General features: G+C 38.5%; 1 long non-coding RNA gene across 1 annotated transcript; it reads left to right on the forward strand.

Moving 5' to 3' along the window:
- The first annotated feature begins 13,868 nt into the window (after positions 1 to 13,868).
- On the forward strand, positions 13,869 to 15,729 carry LOC147626484 (uncharacterized). Its single transcript, XR_015268662.1, has 4 exons — positions 13,869 to 14,107; positions 14,195 to 14,281; positions 15,134 to 15,238; positions 15,328 to 15,729. It is a non-coding gene; the product is annotated as an uncharacterized LOC147626484 (long non-coding RNA).
- The last annotated feature ends 500 nt before the right edge of the window (positions 15,730 to 16,229 follow it).

Genomic DNA, 16,229 nt, shown 5'->3' on the forward strand with positions numbered 1-16,229 from the left:
GTGTATTATACACTACTATAGGATGACATATTTTCGACGCCTAGTTTCACGGTGGCCACGCCCTCAAAATACTCATCAATATAAACGTTGGAAAAAAAAAGTCAGAACGACCGTAAACAACTGGCAAAAATGAACATCGAAACAAGCGTCGAAAAGTGCGTCGAAATAAGAGTTAGTATAACCGTCAAAAATTGTTATTTTTTATTTTTTTGTGTGACTTCTTAAAAAAATTCAAGTGTGCAAAAAATAAAACATTGAAAAAAACCAAGTATTTCTTGGTAAATAAAGATGAAATAACATGTTATAGCTCATCATCGCATGTCTCATCCACAGCTAGATCCATGGCTTTGAATACATCTATTTCTAGAAATACCTCTCCATCTATATCTTTGTCAATGGGTGTAGCCTCCGTATCATCCTCTTCTATTTTAGGCGTTAGAGGTGGTTGTGTTGAAAGTTGTTCTTCTATTTCTTCTTCGAATTCCGGATTAGTTATTGTGTTTTCTTCTAGTTCAAGTGCTAGTAATTGTTGAATTACTATACTTTCATTTGATCCTTCTTCTAGTTGTTCAACTGGATCAATATTTGTTTCAATTTAGATTACAAACAACCACCTATGATCTCTCTGGTCCCACCTTGAAGACGACTTTCTCACAATGCTCTGGTAGCACAAATGTGTCCCTTTGGTTTGTCCATCTCTTTGTGGAGTCTACTTGAATAAATCTGCTCTTATCTCTACACATGGTTGCGTGTGGTCCTTGAGTCACTACCTTGAACCATTTCACATAAAAAATGAGCATAGAAAACTTTCTAACCCAACCTTGGTAATGGTTGCGTGTGGTCCTTGAGTCACTACCTTGAACCATTTCACATAAAAAATGAGCATAGAAAACTTTCTAAACCCAACCTTGATAATGTCTTGTATCATTCCAGAGTAATCAAGCTCCTATATACCTTGATAATGTCTTGTATCATTCCAGAGTAATCAAGCATGCCAACCTTGATAATGTCTTATATCATTCCAGAGTAATCAAGCATGCCAACCTTGATAATGTCTTGTATCATTCCACAGTAATCAAGCATGCCAACTTCACTACTTAGATCACTTGCACTTGAATGATTTTATTGCATGAAATTTACTTTTACACCGCGATTAAATGTTGTTCTCTTCTTATCTATTGTTCTCCACTCGAAAGTGATGCGTAACCAAAGTGCACCAAATTTGTGATACAGTAAGAAAAATAAGATCATGAAATTGTAAAAAGAACAAAAACTTATATAAGACTGTCTTATGGTTTCTTGTGTACATATAAAAATTCACTTACATGGTAATCACAACTATATGCAAGCTCCTCCTCCTCGTTGCTTATAACCTCGCCACTCTGTTTTGCTTGTTGTATGGTCTGCTAAAGCCATCTACTACTAGAAGGAAATTCTGGAAGTTGAGCGAGTGAAACTGGGTATGGCAATGCTCTAGTTGTTCGACTCTTTCTAAAATTCAAACGATCTCAGTCTCTTTCCCTCTTTGCTAGGTTATACCTCTCGATCCATTTCTCCATAGAACTTGAGTTGAGGATGAAAAATTTATTAATCTTCTCTCGCAATGCCATATCCATTATTCTTCTGAAACCCTTATCCTTGAGGCTCTTCCCCAACAAGCCAATCATCCTCTTCTTGTGTCCACAATCGCGCATATCTGGGTTTGATGTACTATGAAATTTTGTTATGTATACAAGAGATTCTTGAACAAGCCATTCCATTGCCATACTGCCCTTAGGGCAAGCTTTTCGACAAACAAAACCTTTCAGTGTCTTCATTAATCTCTCGAGGAAAAACATCCATTGGCTATGAACAACACCTGCTATAGCAACCTCGTTAACCACATGAACAAGTAGGTGCAATTGAATGGTTAGGAAACTTGTTGGAAAGAATTTCTCCACCACTGTAATTACTTCAATGGAGTTTAGATGAACTACTTCCAAAGTAATTCTTCTAATATCCTTCTTTGATATCCACCATACCACTACATCAATCTTGTATATTGTCGCTCTTATGTCTTCACTGAGGCAATTCTTAATGGTTGTTGTTTGGCGGTACAAGCTATAAGATTTTGTGCCAGTAATAAGACTTCAAGCCACTAAGCTCTTCATCCTTTGTGAATTCTCCCTTCAAGCAATGCATACAACCCAGTGGGAGTACGAAACTCACTAATGCACTTCTTTACATGCCGTTGCTCTTGTTTGGTTAAGACCCAAGGTGCTCTAGGGAGAATCACCTTCCCATTAGGCCTGCTCTATGCCCATAAGTGCTACATGCAATCCACCTCTTGTAGATCATCCCTTTGTGACTTGATCTCTTTAGCACCTGCGATGGTTTCCAAAGCATATCAGCTATGTTCTTGAACATGTGCATAGGGTCAAGAAGATGATTGACTAGAAGATCACTCCAGTTGGAAGATGGATAGCCGCTTCATTCCGGGGGGTGAACAAATTAGATCCACTTACCATGCCCTCCTCTAATCACTTAGCTTTAGCACACGAGGAGGCCTCCCTAGAAATCTCTATCCAAATCATGGTTGTCAGGGAGATACATTTTGTGGCCCTTGTAGACAACCTTCCTCAAAGCTGTTATGTGGGGAGAGTAAGGCCCTCAAAGCTTGTACATGATATTATTCTCCTTGGGTAATAAAATACTCCAAGGGGGGGGTCGGCCCATTCCGACCTCTATGCGGTGTCACACGTGCAAGCTCCATTTTCAGCATTTGTGGATGTTTTGTCCATCTTTATGTTTTATGCAAAGTGATGATGGATATGTGTTAAGGCTGTGGTCATGTTTAAGTGTTTTAACATGCATTGATGGTATCAACAAGTGTGTAAAAGGCCCTAGTCCCCCGAGCACCCGCCGCGAGTTAAGTACCGGGCCTCTAATCTAGGTCCACATATAGGGCATGCATTATAACTAGATATTGAAAGCCCTGTCAAACATGCTAATCATTGTGGTGAGATATGCAAATAATACAAAAATATCAAAATCGTGAAATTAAATTAGATCAAGAAATCTTAGAATAATTAACTTACTAGAGCACTTGCCATAACCCGACCAATCATGCATGGTCCATATAAGGATTCCTTGCACTATTGTAGCCCTTTATCCAAACCTCTTAGACACATCATGAACTTGGATACCATCCCATAACTTGCATAGCTCATTAACTAATGGAGCCAAGAAGACGTCCATGTTCTCTTAACCTTGTACTTCCTTGGAACTATCAAGGAAAGTAAAAGGTGTCCCTTGTTTATTGCTAACCATGGTGGCAGGTTATAATTTCCTAAGCAAACGGGCCATGTACTCCATGATGAATTTCTTAAGCCAAATCGATTGACTTCATCCATTGCTAGTCCGAGACAAATATGGCAAGGCTCTTCCCCAAAGTCCTTCCACTTCTCTTCGATATGCCTTCATGCTAGAGACACGCATAACATCATTTGTGGATCTAGTGTTTCGATGCCAAGTCATTAAAGATGTAATGGATTTGCATCTAAACATTCTTTGAATATGTGGAATGATGGGGAAGTGTTGTAAGACTTTAGCAGGGACCCTTTGTCCTTGGACATCTTATTTATATCTCAATGAACCACACTATGGACACTCGTGAAGAGTGGTGCCAAAAGAGATTACAATTATTCGGACAAGCATAGGTTGTGTTATACTCCATCCTATGGAGTGCAACATTTCTTTTGCTCGTGCACGGTCCAAAGGCATCTCATTGTCTTTTGGTAGAATTTTATCCTTCAATAACCTATTACATATAACAGAACAAATAGTGAAGGAGAAAGACAAGACATGCATGCAAGCATGTGAAACATAAAGAGGAGAAGGGACACATACCCCATAAGTTTTGAAATGCTCGTATCAGACCACCCATATGTTGATTACAAGTTCAATATGGAGAGGCAAGTGCGGAGAACTGAAACACGCGCTCCACGGTAAAGTGGTAGATGGGCAAGCCTACATAGCTCTTTCTCCTCTCGAAAAGCATGCTCCACACGTCGTCTGGTGTCTTCTACTTCTTGGGCCGCTACATGCTCCGAATCATGATCGTCTACTCCGTGGCTTGTGTCATGCAGGGCATCTATCATGTCGGCCATGTCATGTTCTAGAACTTGATCTTAGTCCGTAAAAGCTTGCTCGGGTTCCAATCCCATCAAGGTTGCCTATGCCCTTGATATTTTTCTCCACTCAGGTTGGATATCACCGGTTCATTGTGTTGTCTGGGCAAACATTGAGGCCAATAAGTAGATGTTGCAAGTGCTCTACTAGAAATACGTCCCATTTTTTGGAATGCTCATTTTCTTTGACGTCAGGCGACTTAGTACTTGCAAAGACTACGTGGGCACAATATTTCTTCTCTAAATTGATAAAATTTGAAAGGTTCATAGCACCCATGGGCTCCATGTATGTTGAATGCGCATGTGAATTTGGGTTTGAATGAGGGGGAGATGGATCTTCTTTTATACTTCATGCATGGCCTAGTCAGTATATTCTTGTTTTTAATGGAAAGATGTCAGGCCACCTAAAAATTTAAAGTTTGAATGTGAATTTGAATAAAAAAGTGAACGGAAGCGGGCGTCAAAATAAGTGTTGCAAATCGAATGTTGAAGCTACACGAGATAGAAGGAGCTCTACTAGAGCAAGAGACCAAAGGCAAAGAGAAGAAATGTCTGGACTCAACAGCAGGAGAAGAAAAAGCATTCTTCACCCGAGGAGGATTATCTCGAGGACGAGGACGAGGACGAGGAAGAGGCAGCGTAGGAGAGGAAGGACCTTCACTTGCCACAAGTGTGGAAAGCCAGGACACATGGCAAGAGACTGCTACAGCAAACCCAGTGGAGAAGGAACGACATCGGCAAAATTCATGGAGGCTCCTAAGGAAGTGGTCAGATCATCTTTTCTGAGAGAGAGAGAGAGAGAGAGAGAGAGAGAGAGAGAGAGAGAGAGAGAGAGAGAGAGAGAGAGAGAGAGAAACCCCACAACCCAATGTAACCTGCCCCAATAGAGTAAAACCACCTCTGAGAGCCACCGATGATGTAGGCCATGTGGTAGATGTATGTGTGAGCACTTTAGTCAAGGTCAGGGGCACTTGTAGTAGCCTTGGACACATAGAGTTTCAAGGACTATGAGTTTAGGGACTTGAGGCACTGGTCGCGGACTATCAAGTAAGAGGGAAACTTGGTATAGGGTCCAAGTGTGCTAGGAGTATTCACTTGAGGGGAGGTCTTGAAATATACAAGTGAATAGGGTGTGTGCGGGAACAAGCCCTTAGAGCAAGAGGCTGTAAAAGAGAATCTGTAAATGAGAAAGAACCTGTGAAAAGGTGAGAAGTATCTACTAGGAGAGAATAAAGGGTAGCATGAGGAGATTTAGGAGGTGTAGAGATATTCTGGGGGAGGTGGAGAGAATCAAGCAAAAGACGTGGAGTGAATTAAGGAGAAATCAGTGGGATTGGATGCTTGGATGTAAACTCTATAAATTGAGGCATTGGCCTGATGAGAATTTGCTGGTTTTTTATTATCCATGCCTACATTAAGCTATCAATTAATCGCTCACTAATCATGTCTTAATTATCATCTAATCTCTTTGTTAATGATGTTGATTCTAGCATTTGATCCACCATAGCCCACTCAAGCTTGCATTTTAACATTTTCCAATTTTATTTGTGTTGTAAAATTTAGTCTAGAAATTTCTAATTTTTTGGGGTTGATTACCAAATTTAACTATAATTTTTACCTCGCTCGGAGAAGGTTTCTGAGAGAATGGAATTGCTCCATAGATTAAGCAATGCATAGAGCTTAATGCATAGATTAATCTCTATGCATTAAGCTCTGTGCATAGAGCTTAATCTATGAATTAAGATTAAGCTAGATGCATGCATGCTTAACCTAATCTAATCTTAAACCCCAACACCCAAGGGTGCAATTACCAAAAGAAAGGAAAATAAACAACAAAAACAAGAAGGAAAATAAACAACAAAAACAAGAGAAAGGTGAAGGGCTACCTGGAATCTCAGCAAATTAGAAGCTGCAAAACAAACAAAAACAAGGTATGTTAGCTCACAAACATACAAAAAATCAGAAGCAAGAAAAGGATGAGGGAAGGGCTTAGATTTAGGGTTTAGGGATGGGGGAGGTGAGAGGAGAAAACTTGTAGAAATTTGGGGAAGAGAATAGAACTTACAAAACAAACAAAAAACGCATATTAAAAACACACACATACAAAAAAAAAGGGATGCGTGGAAAGGGAGAGGAGAGAACCTGCAAATTTTTGGGGAGAGTGGTGAAGCAAATCCAAGTTTCGAAAACACTAATAGTGAGGCGCCACGGTTCTCTTAATAATTCCAATAGTAAAAATAGACATTGAAACAATGTTTTCATATTCACCTTTGTCCACACTCTTCAGAAGCACTGCTAGTGCCTCCTCATCTTCTTCCTTTTTGCCAATAGCTGCCAGTTGTTGCTTAATGCTTTTATATCTGTTCAAGTGTGTGATTAAAGGTTCACTTTATTTCATATCCAATTTGTAGAATTGCATTAACAGATAACAGATTTATCTTTGAATTTTTAGCTTGTGTGCCAAATAATTTATTGAGTTCATCCCATGCATCTTTTGCCCATTGTATCCTTGTGATGTGATGATTGATTTCATCATTTAATCTGAGTGCGATAAGTCCCAATTCTTTTTCATTCCTGCTCTTCCACTCATTTTCCCCTCTCACCTTTGGGCATTCATCTCTTCCCTCAACTAGCCCCCACAGATTTTTCCTCATGGAGCAGATACATGGTTTTTGTCTGCCATGTGTAAAACCGCTTCCCATTAAATTTGGCTATCTCTTGTGCCGTACTCATGATGATTTGAAGGGGGTCTTACCTCTTGATCCAATTTCAAGATTCAAGGGAAGTGTCTACTCTTTTACAACTCAATCTGGTGTTTAGGTGATGATTACAACAGATTTATCAGCATAAAATCACCAAAAATTACATTAAACCAAGGGTAACAAATCTGTACGGAATGGTTGGAGTATCGAACCATCTCCAAATTGCAATCTAAAGTTATAAGGATCTGTATCAGATACCCAATGGTTAATTTGAACCCTCAATTACACCAAAATACAGTTATTAGTATCGATTAATCATTGATTAGTAAATTAATCCTCTGTTTTGTGTGTAGAAAATAGAGTATGCGGGGAGTCCAGATCTGAGGCCTTAGAGTTCAAACAAGCTCAAATCCTTTCAAGGCCATCAATAGCAATTAGTCTAGTAGAGCATCAAGCCAAGAAACACAAGATTTGACCAAATATTGAATGCTTAATCTCTATTTTACCAAAGTCACCTGCAGATTTGATGAAGAGCTTGGATCTCACTGTAGACTTAATCAAATCAAAATCTGTCTTCACCAGCTTGTAGGGAACCCTTGAAAACTCCTAGGGCCAAGAGGAATTAGAGCAATTTGATCTAGTGTAAACAATATCTCCAATTTCTTTAAAAAAAAAGGACGCTAGAAAAAACGTGAATTTTTGCAGCTTCAGTAGGCTGTTTCGCGATTTGTCTTCACTGGCTTATGCGTGGGGATCATGGCTATATGTGGCTAGAAGCATTGGGCCTAATGTTGAGGATGGAGGGAGATCAAGCCCCTCCACCAGTTGGGGGTGCAGAGAATAGTTGAAAAAGGCTTTAAAAATGTGATTAGCTATTAATCATGATTAGTAAGATAATCTGTTGCTTAAAAACTAGATGAGTCCTAAGCTATGGCTGTGATACCATCATGTTAAAATGCAAGCATGAGTGGGCTATGGTGGATCAAATGCTAGAATCAACATCATTAACAAAGAGATTAGATGATAATGAAGACGTGATTAGTGAGCAATTAACTGATAGCGTAATGTAGGGATGGATAATAAAAAACCAGTAAATTCTCATTAGGCCAATGCCTCAATTTATAGAGTTTACATCCAAGCATCCACAATCCCACTGATTTCTCCATGATTCACTCCACCTCTTTTGCTTGATTCTTTCCACCTCTCCCAGAATATCTCCACACCTCCTAAATCTCCTCATGCTATCCTTTATTCTCTCCTAGTAGATACTTCTCACCTTTTCACAGGTTCTCTCTCATTTACAGATTCTCTTTTATAGGCTCTTACAAGGGCTTGTTCCCGCATACACCCTATTCACTTGTATATTTCAACAGGAAATAGTGCATCACTTTTTGCCAATCCAACGAGCATAAGACATACACACTAACATAATTTTCCATTCACACCTCACCATAATCCTGTCAAAAGACACCAAAATTGCATGAACCACCAATACACAAAACTGGTCTATATTAGAATGCATATATAAGTGATCATTCTTACATAACCACAAATCTATTGGAAGATCCCAAAATTGCATAAACCACCAACACACAAAACCACACCTCCTAAATCTCCTCATGCTACCCTTTATTCTCTCCTAGTAGATACTTCTCACCTTTTCACAGGTTCTCTCTCATTTACAGATTCTCTTTTATAGCCTCTTGTAATAAGGGCTTGTTCCCGCACACACCCTATTCACTTGTATATTTCAACAGAAAATAGTGCATCACTTTTTGCCAATCCAACGAGCATAAGACATACACACTTACATAATTTTCCATTCACACCTCACCATAATCCTGTCAAAAGACACCAAAATTGCATGAACCACCAATACACAAAACTGGTCTATATTAGAATGCATATATAAGTGATCATTCTTACATAACCACAAATCTGTTGGAAGATCCCAAAATTGCATGAACCACCAACACACAAAAAAGGTAAAACCCAAGATAAAAAAAAAGGAGAACTAGAAGGGTCATGTTTTGCATAGGCTTGTATTTTAATCAAAGTTGTAGTTTCCCAAATAATAAGCAATTTAAACTCATAGCATGACAATATCATTTCAAGGTACATAGATTTTAATCCATTAACAACCATGTAGCTCACCTAGCTCTTTAAATATAGTGATGAACTTTGACTTGAGCACTAATGTCTAAAAAATCCTTTAATAGTGTTCTTTTTAGGAACGTGAAACAAGGTAAATATTTTATGAGTTGAAAGACCAATTCTTTAAAAGCACATTAAATCATAAAAATTACAAATGATAAATTAATAAGGGAGAACACCTAGCAATATTTAGAAGTAAAAAAACTTTAGATCATAAAAAATTTTAGAACATAAAAACTATATTTATAATTTCAAAGATATTATTTTGCTTGACTAGGGTTTGTGGAAGCAACTTTGAGGCTGTTGAGGAAGTCATGGAGGAGCGAAGATCGATGGAGAGCAACACCAGTCTACGCCTCCGGAAGCCTCCAACACCAAGGTAGGTGATTTTTTGGTTTTATTTCTTCATTCTAGCCTCCTTTTGCATCTTTGAAGAGGAAAAAAAAGCCCACAAATAGGTCGCGTCAATGTGGCATGTTTTTGGGCATTTTTTTAAATGGGTTTAAAGAGAAAAATCTCTTTATGGCTAAATGTCATGGATTATTTTAAAGGTGAAGAGCCAAAGCTTTGCATCTTCAAAGAGGACAAAAAAAATCCCAGAAGCATGCCGCGCTGGCCCGCGACGTGTTTTTGGGCATTTTTTTTAAATTTCTTGAAAGATCCAAAGCCATCAAAGAGCTTATTGCATTGTTAAATTTCTTGGAGCTTAAGCTCTTGGTTTTCAGAGATTAAAAAATGTTTTAATCTCATGTTGAAGAGCTAAAGCTCTTCAGTTTCATTGATAAAAAAAAAGCCCAAAAAAAGGCCACGCCAATGCGGCCTGTTTTTGGGCATTTTTTTTAGTGTTGAAAGAGCCAAAGCCAATGGGCATATGTGCTTGTACAGACACTTGGAAGCATGAAGGTAATGTGAACTATGGCCAATATATCTAGGGAACATTCATCAACGTGTATGAAGAAACATTCAAGTGTTGGAGGGCTAGAAGGAAGCATGTCATGAAAAAATGTGGGATATCAATCCATATCAATTAAAAATAGAGAATTGATTTTTTGACCTATTTGAGCAATGGAATGAATGTAGAATGTCATGTATAGGCTTGTTTCTGGGTAATTGTTTTCAAGTTTTGAAAGAGCCAAAGCCAATGAGGGTTAAGGTTTTCAAAGATTAAAAAAAGCCCAGAAACAGGCTGCACCGGCGCGGCATGTTTTTGGATTTTTTTAAATAATTGTGTTGAAAGAGCTAAAACTCTTGATCTGTTCTTTCCATAGTTAAATTTCATGCTGAAGATATGGATGTTGAGGATATTCCTAGATAGTGATATAGAAGAGGTTTGAACAAGGCTAAGGATATGATTGAGAAGGGCTGAAGAGGAGGTTTAAAGAGCCAACTTTCTTGATTTTCTAAGAAAAAAAAAGCTGAGAAATAGGTCATCTCGATGTGGCCTGTTTCTGGGCATTTTTTTAATGTGTTGAAAGAGCTAAAGCTCATGATCTATTGTGTTTCTTGATTTTTTAAAAAAGTGTTGAGGTAGCCAAGTATGGTCTAGATTGGAATCTCATGGGGAAGATCCTCATGCTCTTATCCAAAGATAAAAAAAGCCCAGAAACAGGCCGCACCGGTGTGGCCTGTTTCTGGGCATATTTTTCTATATATTTGTTGAGCAAGCCAAGTGCAATCTTCAATCTCGTAGTTAGTTATAATATGGTGTTGAAACTCAAGAAAGTATATAGATGTGGTTTGAACAAGGCTAAGGATATGATTGAGAAGGGCTGAAGAGGAGGTTTAAAGAGCCAACTTTCTTGATTTTCTAAGAAAAAAAAAGCTGAGAAATAGGTCATCTCGATGTGGCCTGTTTCTGGGCATTTTTTTAATGTGTTGAAAGAGCTAAAGCTCATGATCTATTGTGTTTCTTGATTTTTTAAAAAAGTGTTGAGGTAGCCAAGTATGGTCTAGATTGGAATCTCATGGGGAAGATCCTCATGCTCTTATCCAAAGATAAAAAAAGCCCAGAAACAGGCCGCACCGGTGTGGCCTGTTTCTGGGCATATTTTTCTATATATTTGTTGAGCAAGCCAAGTGCAATCTTCAATCTCGTAGTTAGTTATAATATGGTGTTGAAACTCAAGAAAGTATATAGATGGCCCCCCCCCCCCCCCCCCCCCCCCCCCCCCCCCCCGGTGTTGTTCATGGAAGCCTAGAGATGCCTTCCTCCTTATTTTATGCCTAAGTATGATGTATATGTAAGGAAGAGAGTCTCCTCCAATGGTATGTAAAGACTGTGATATCTTTGATGTTTGAGACATAGACAAAGTTCAAGGTGTGATGTTTGTCTATGTTCAAAGTGTATCTGTAATAACTGGACATTGTTTTTTATATGCTTGGGGGTCATGTGTTTTGGTGAAATGAATGGTCAATTTTTTTGGTGATGCATAGTTGAATGGTTATGTTTTGAAGGATAAATGGTTGTGTTTGGAAGGATTAATGGTTGTGTCTATATTTTTTTGATGTGCAAGAAATCCAACATTGGTGGCTTAGGAAGCGTACTAAGAGAGAAAAGGTACAAGCAGTTGAAAAGGAAGGGGAGTCTCAGGCAACAATTACCTTGGATCAAATTAGTCATGTGGTGGAGACTAATTTTGAGGGTTTTCAGGATGCTGGGGAGGAGCTTGACAGTCAGAACTGACTCTTTGCTGGGTAGCTCTCTTATGGATGAGTATAATGGCAAAGAAGCTTTTTTATAGATTGTGCCTTATGTGATGAGATCGGAGGTGCCTCCATTGGAGGACAACAAAGATGAGAATAAGATTTACATTGACAAAGGTGATGATATCATGCAAAAAATTAGATTGTTTAGTTGTTTTCAATGTCCTATGATCCCTTTGTGTAGACTTATTCCTTATGCCTGTGTTAGGGGTTTAAGGGAAGATGTTTTTGGTCTAAAGGTTGCCCGTGTTAGGGGTTTAAGGGAAGATGTTTCTGGTCTAAAGGTTGCATTTGGCAAAGAGGGATATGTGCCAAAAAAGGGAGCATGTATATTTTCTCTTTGGACATGTGAAAAAGAGACTACCAATGTGAATGATGAGATTACTAGTGGATGGGATGCCATTTGGCATGACATTAACAGGGAGTTTGAGGAGGAGATAAGAAGTAGACCGGAGTTTCACATCCTTGTGGGTAGGATGTTTTATGTGTGGGAGGGCAACCATTGTACAATGGCTTGGACACAAGCTATCAAAGAAAGATTTTCTCAAACAAGAGCAGAGCACCATCATGTATTGTGTACGATCATTGATCCTACACGTGTGAGCGAGATCGCTATCTTGGCAAGCCTTCAAAGGATCAATTAGTAAGTTGCTTATAAATTTATGTTTGAGATCTTGAACATGTGGTGTTTTTCTCACGAAAATTGTAATTTTTGTCTTCATTTTTTAAAGTTTGAATACTCATGCTTTGGTAACCACAACCTTGCGGGAAGAGATTGTGAATTGTGCCAACATTAGTGCAGCCGATCATGATGATTACATGAAAGATTTGCAAGAGAGAGATAGAAATTTAATTACTTTGATTAGAAAGAAGAATACAAAGGGAGCCGAGAATTGTTACTCTCTTACTCATAGATACTTGGGCAAGCTTGTTTTTAATGTGAGTATTTGTTAGCTTAAGCTTTGTTTAATATTCATGCTTTGCTTTAAATTATCATGTGATGAGATTCGATGTTGTGTGAAGGTTAAAATTACTCAAGCCTTGAACAAAAAGCTTGAGCAAGTGCACTTGACCATGGGAGAAGATGAGGTGAAAAAAAATTGAGGCCAAGGAGATAGAGGAATTGGCCATGAGATATGGTGACCACATATGGAAGGTATTTTGTAGTGTGTTTTGCAATGATGAATTGCATTTCTATTGAGATTATTATAGTGTGATTCTAATTGCGTTTCAAGACAATATTAATTTTAGACATAGTGTGTTGATAATGATATCCATTTGTATAGATCCTTAACATTATTGATCCAAAGCATGGTGATGCATGGCGGGCTAAAGTGTGTGATGTGGATAGCTTTGTAACATTAGAGAAGTTGAATTTATTAGCATTGTGTGATGTACCAATAGAGTTCAAAATCTTTTGGTTGGGTTTATTGGAGGCAAAGAGGACAACCAAAAATATGTTTGGCCTTGTGTGCGAAGATCAACACTAGAGAAGTTGAATTTATTAGCATTGTGTGATGTACCAATAGAGTCCAAAATCTTTTGGTTGGGTTTATTGGAGGTAAACAAGACAACCAAAAATATGTTTGGCTTTGTGCGTGGAGATCATATCTATAGACAGTAAGTCATGGTTTTCTATACCTATTTGTGTTTAGTTGTTTGCAATTTTGCAAATATGTCATATGCATACTTTCCTTTGTGATGTGATTTCTATTTGCTTTGAAGTTGGCTTCGAAAAGAGGTAACTCTTGAAAAGATATTACAAAGGGCAAATTCTATCCTTAAAGACTTTGTGGATGAGCCTAATGGCATGGTGGTGCACAATGATTGCTTGCTCTATGATTATTAAGGAGATAAATATTGAGAAGAGGAAGCAATTGTTCTCTCTTGAAACAGGCCAAGACACAAGGGAAAAAAAGAGTGCTGAAAAGGCAACAAAGAAGACTGACATGGTCTAGATGGTTGCCCAGAGGTTGATTTACTGGTTGATTTTTTTTGCAAGTAGTGTTGGAAATGTTCATAAGAAAATGCTACATTTTTTTAAACTCAAAAAACCATTCTTAATCATATGTTGCTTTTCAATGTTTTTAGATATTTCATGTGTTTGAAAGAAAGGGGTCATTTGGTTGTCATGCCTGTAAGAGCAAAGAAATGGTTGGCTCTGGTGGATAATGAGACTTTGTGTATGTACCCTCAAAGTTTGCGCATAAGTTGTCCAAGTGGGAGCTAGAGATGTGTCCTTGGTGGATTGACTTTGAGAAAGGTCATGTTTTGAGCGGGAGAAAGATCGCCATCATCATTTCAAGCTTGGGTAGCATCTCAATGTGGAGAAGGTGGTTGATAAGGAGGTGGAGAAAAAGGGACCTACACAAAGGAGAGGTTAGTCGGGTTCTTTATCAATTTAGGAATCTACTAACTATTGGTCATTGTCTTGAGTTGCTCGTTGCTTTATTTTTCATGTGTAAGACAAAGACAAAGTTGTGGAAGAGCAGCTAAGGGTGGACTTATTGGATGATGAGATAGACATGAATATTGAGGATGCTCATGATGATGGTAAGTCATTTTCAACCTCTCTAGAATTGAGCTTAGGATTTTCTTTTTGTTGTGTTGATACTACATTATGTCAAGTTATGGTTTTTGGCTTTTTGACTATCCTATCGACAGTTGCATGAATAAGGAAAGTTTTTTGACTTTGAATATTTCTTTGGATTGTTTTCAAGATGAGGGCCTTTATGGTAAAACAACCTCAATCATTTCTAAAATAATGACAACATATGTCTACCAACCACATGTGCCAGTTTCGGATGTGTCATGTGGGGATGGTCCAAAGTGTTGGCCGTTGTTGGGGATTATATTGCTATTGGGGAAAGGGTTTTATGAATGGCACAAAGAATGCATCTTACACCATAGTTCATGAGCACATGCAAAAATTCTCACCCAAGGGTAGAAAATATGCATCTTGCACCATAGTTCATGAGCACATGCAAAAAATCTCACCCAAGGGTAGGAAATATGCATCTTACACCATAGTTCATGAGCACATGCAAAAAGTCTCACCCAAGGGTAGAAAATATGCAAGGAAAGGGAGATCAGCTTCTTGGGCGGCTGATTTGATATTTTTGGACCTCCCTTTTGGGGGAGTAGTACATGGTGCCGCCGATTCTAGGACCCTGTGGGATACAATATCTGAGGACCATGTGCGGTATGGAGTTGGTTTAACTGCATATATCGACTCCTGGTGATTCTGACTAGTTGTTGATTATGGCATCAACAATGGGAGGTAATATTCCATGTGTTGGAAGCTTGCAAGCCTTTCCTTTTGTCTTGCAATTTGGTTGATAAAAGTTATGTTATGTTTTATAAGAGAGATAGTGGGTTGGGTTGACCGCTATTACCGTGTGTCAGATTTGGAGATTTGGTGTGGTATTATTGTCATGGATCACTTACCCTATGGATACTATGAGACTGGTGGTTTCCGGACAGTAGTAGTGTTTTTAATGGTGGTTCCAGGTAATTTTGTTTGGTATATACGAATTTCTTTTTGCCTTATTAGATTCTTGTCATTGTATTGCAATATACCTCTTCTATGCTCTTTGCAGTTCACAGATGAGGTATGATTCGTGCGATTTACTGCTTGGAGAGTGCACCTCTTTTCGAGGTGCTTCATATGAATCCTATGGATTTGGTGGCATACCATTATTTTCCAAATGTATCTCATGCTAGGGATCTCTGGGGTGTGGAGATCCGTGGTGTTTTAGAGTGCATCGTTACTTTCATTATAGGGTATTTGGAGTTGTTATGTCGTCCTGGTGGTGTTTGCCTTGAGTTGGACAACTCCTCTACTTAAGGCATGTTTGAGGTCAGGTCATTTATGTGCTTCGATGATGGACTCTGACAAGGGTCTTCTATCTTCATACGTACAACCATTGCTTCTACCTAGGAGGCAAGGAGGCTAGGGGGAGGCTAGCAGTTCACATGATTGGGATGATGATATTGATGAGCGTGTGGGACATAATCCATATGATTAGTGAGCATCTTGACCTTATTTAGTGTTACATTGATGACTATTTATTTGGGTTTTTTTTAATGTGCTTGGGACTACTGTCACTCTATTTTGATGTGGATTTAGCGGTGTTTTACATTAGGTCAATGCTTAAGAATCCAATTTTGTTATTTTGGTTACCTTCGTGTATATGTTTTAAGAATGAAGCATTCAAGTTTGATCTACAATACACATATATACTTAAACATGTGAATTTGCAAAAACTAAACAATTTTATTCTTTATTTTCTATCCAAAGTGTTCTACCAGAGTATGCCAAAGCAATGGCAAGAACCATGGCTAGAGACACACATTTTGAGAAGGATAATGCAGATCGATGTTACACACGTCATGTTTTTATAGATGATAAGTGTGACTCAACTTGATTTGTTTTGGTGTATGGACAATGCAACACATGGGTTTTGTGTTTGTTGCTGGCGAGCCATGATTGGTGGTTTTG

This window comes from Cibotium barometz, chromosome 22 (genome assembly GCF_041138505.1).
Source record: "Cibotium barometz isolate CiBa-2024 chromosome 22, ASM4113850v1, whole genome shotgun sequence".
In the NCBI taxonomy this organism is placed as follows: domain Eukaryota; kingdom Viridiplantae; phylum Streptophyta; class Polypodiopsida; order Cyatheales; family Cibotiaceae; genus Cibotium; species Cibotium barometz.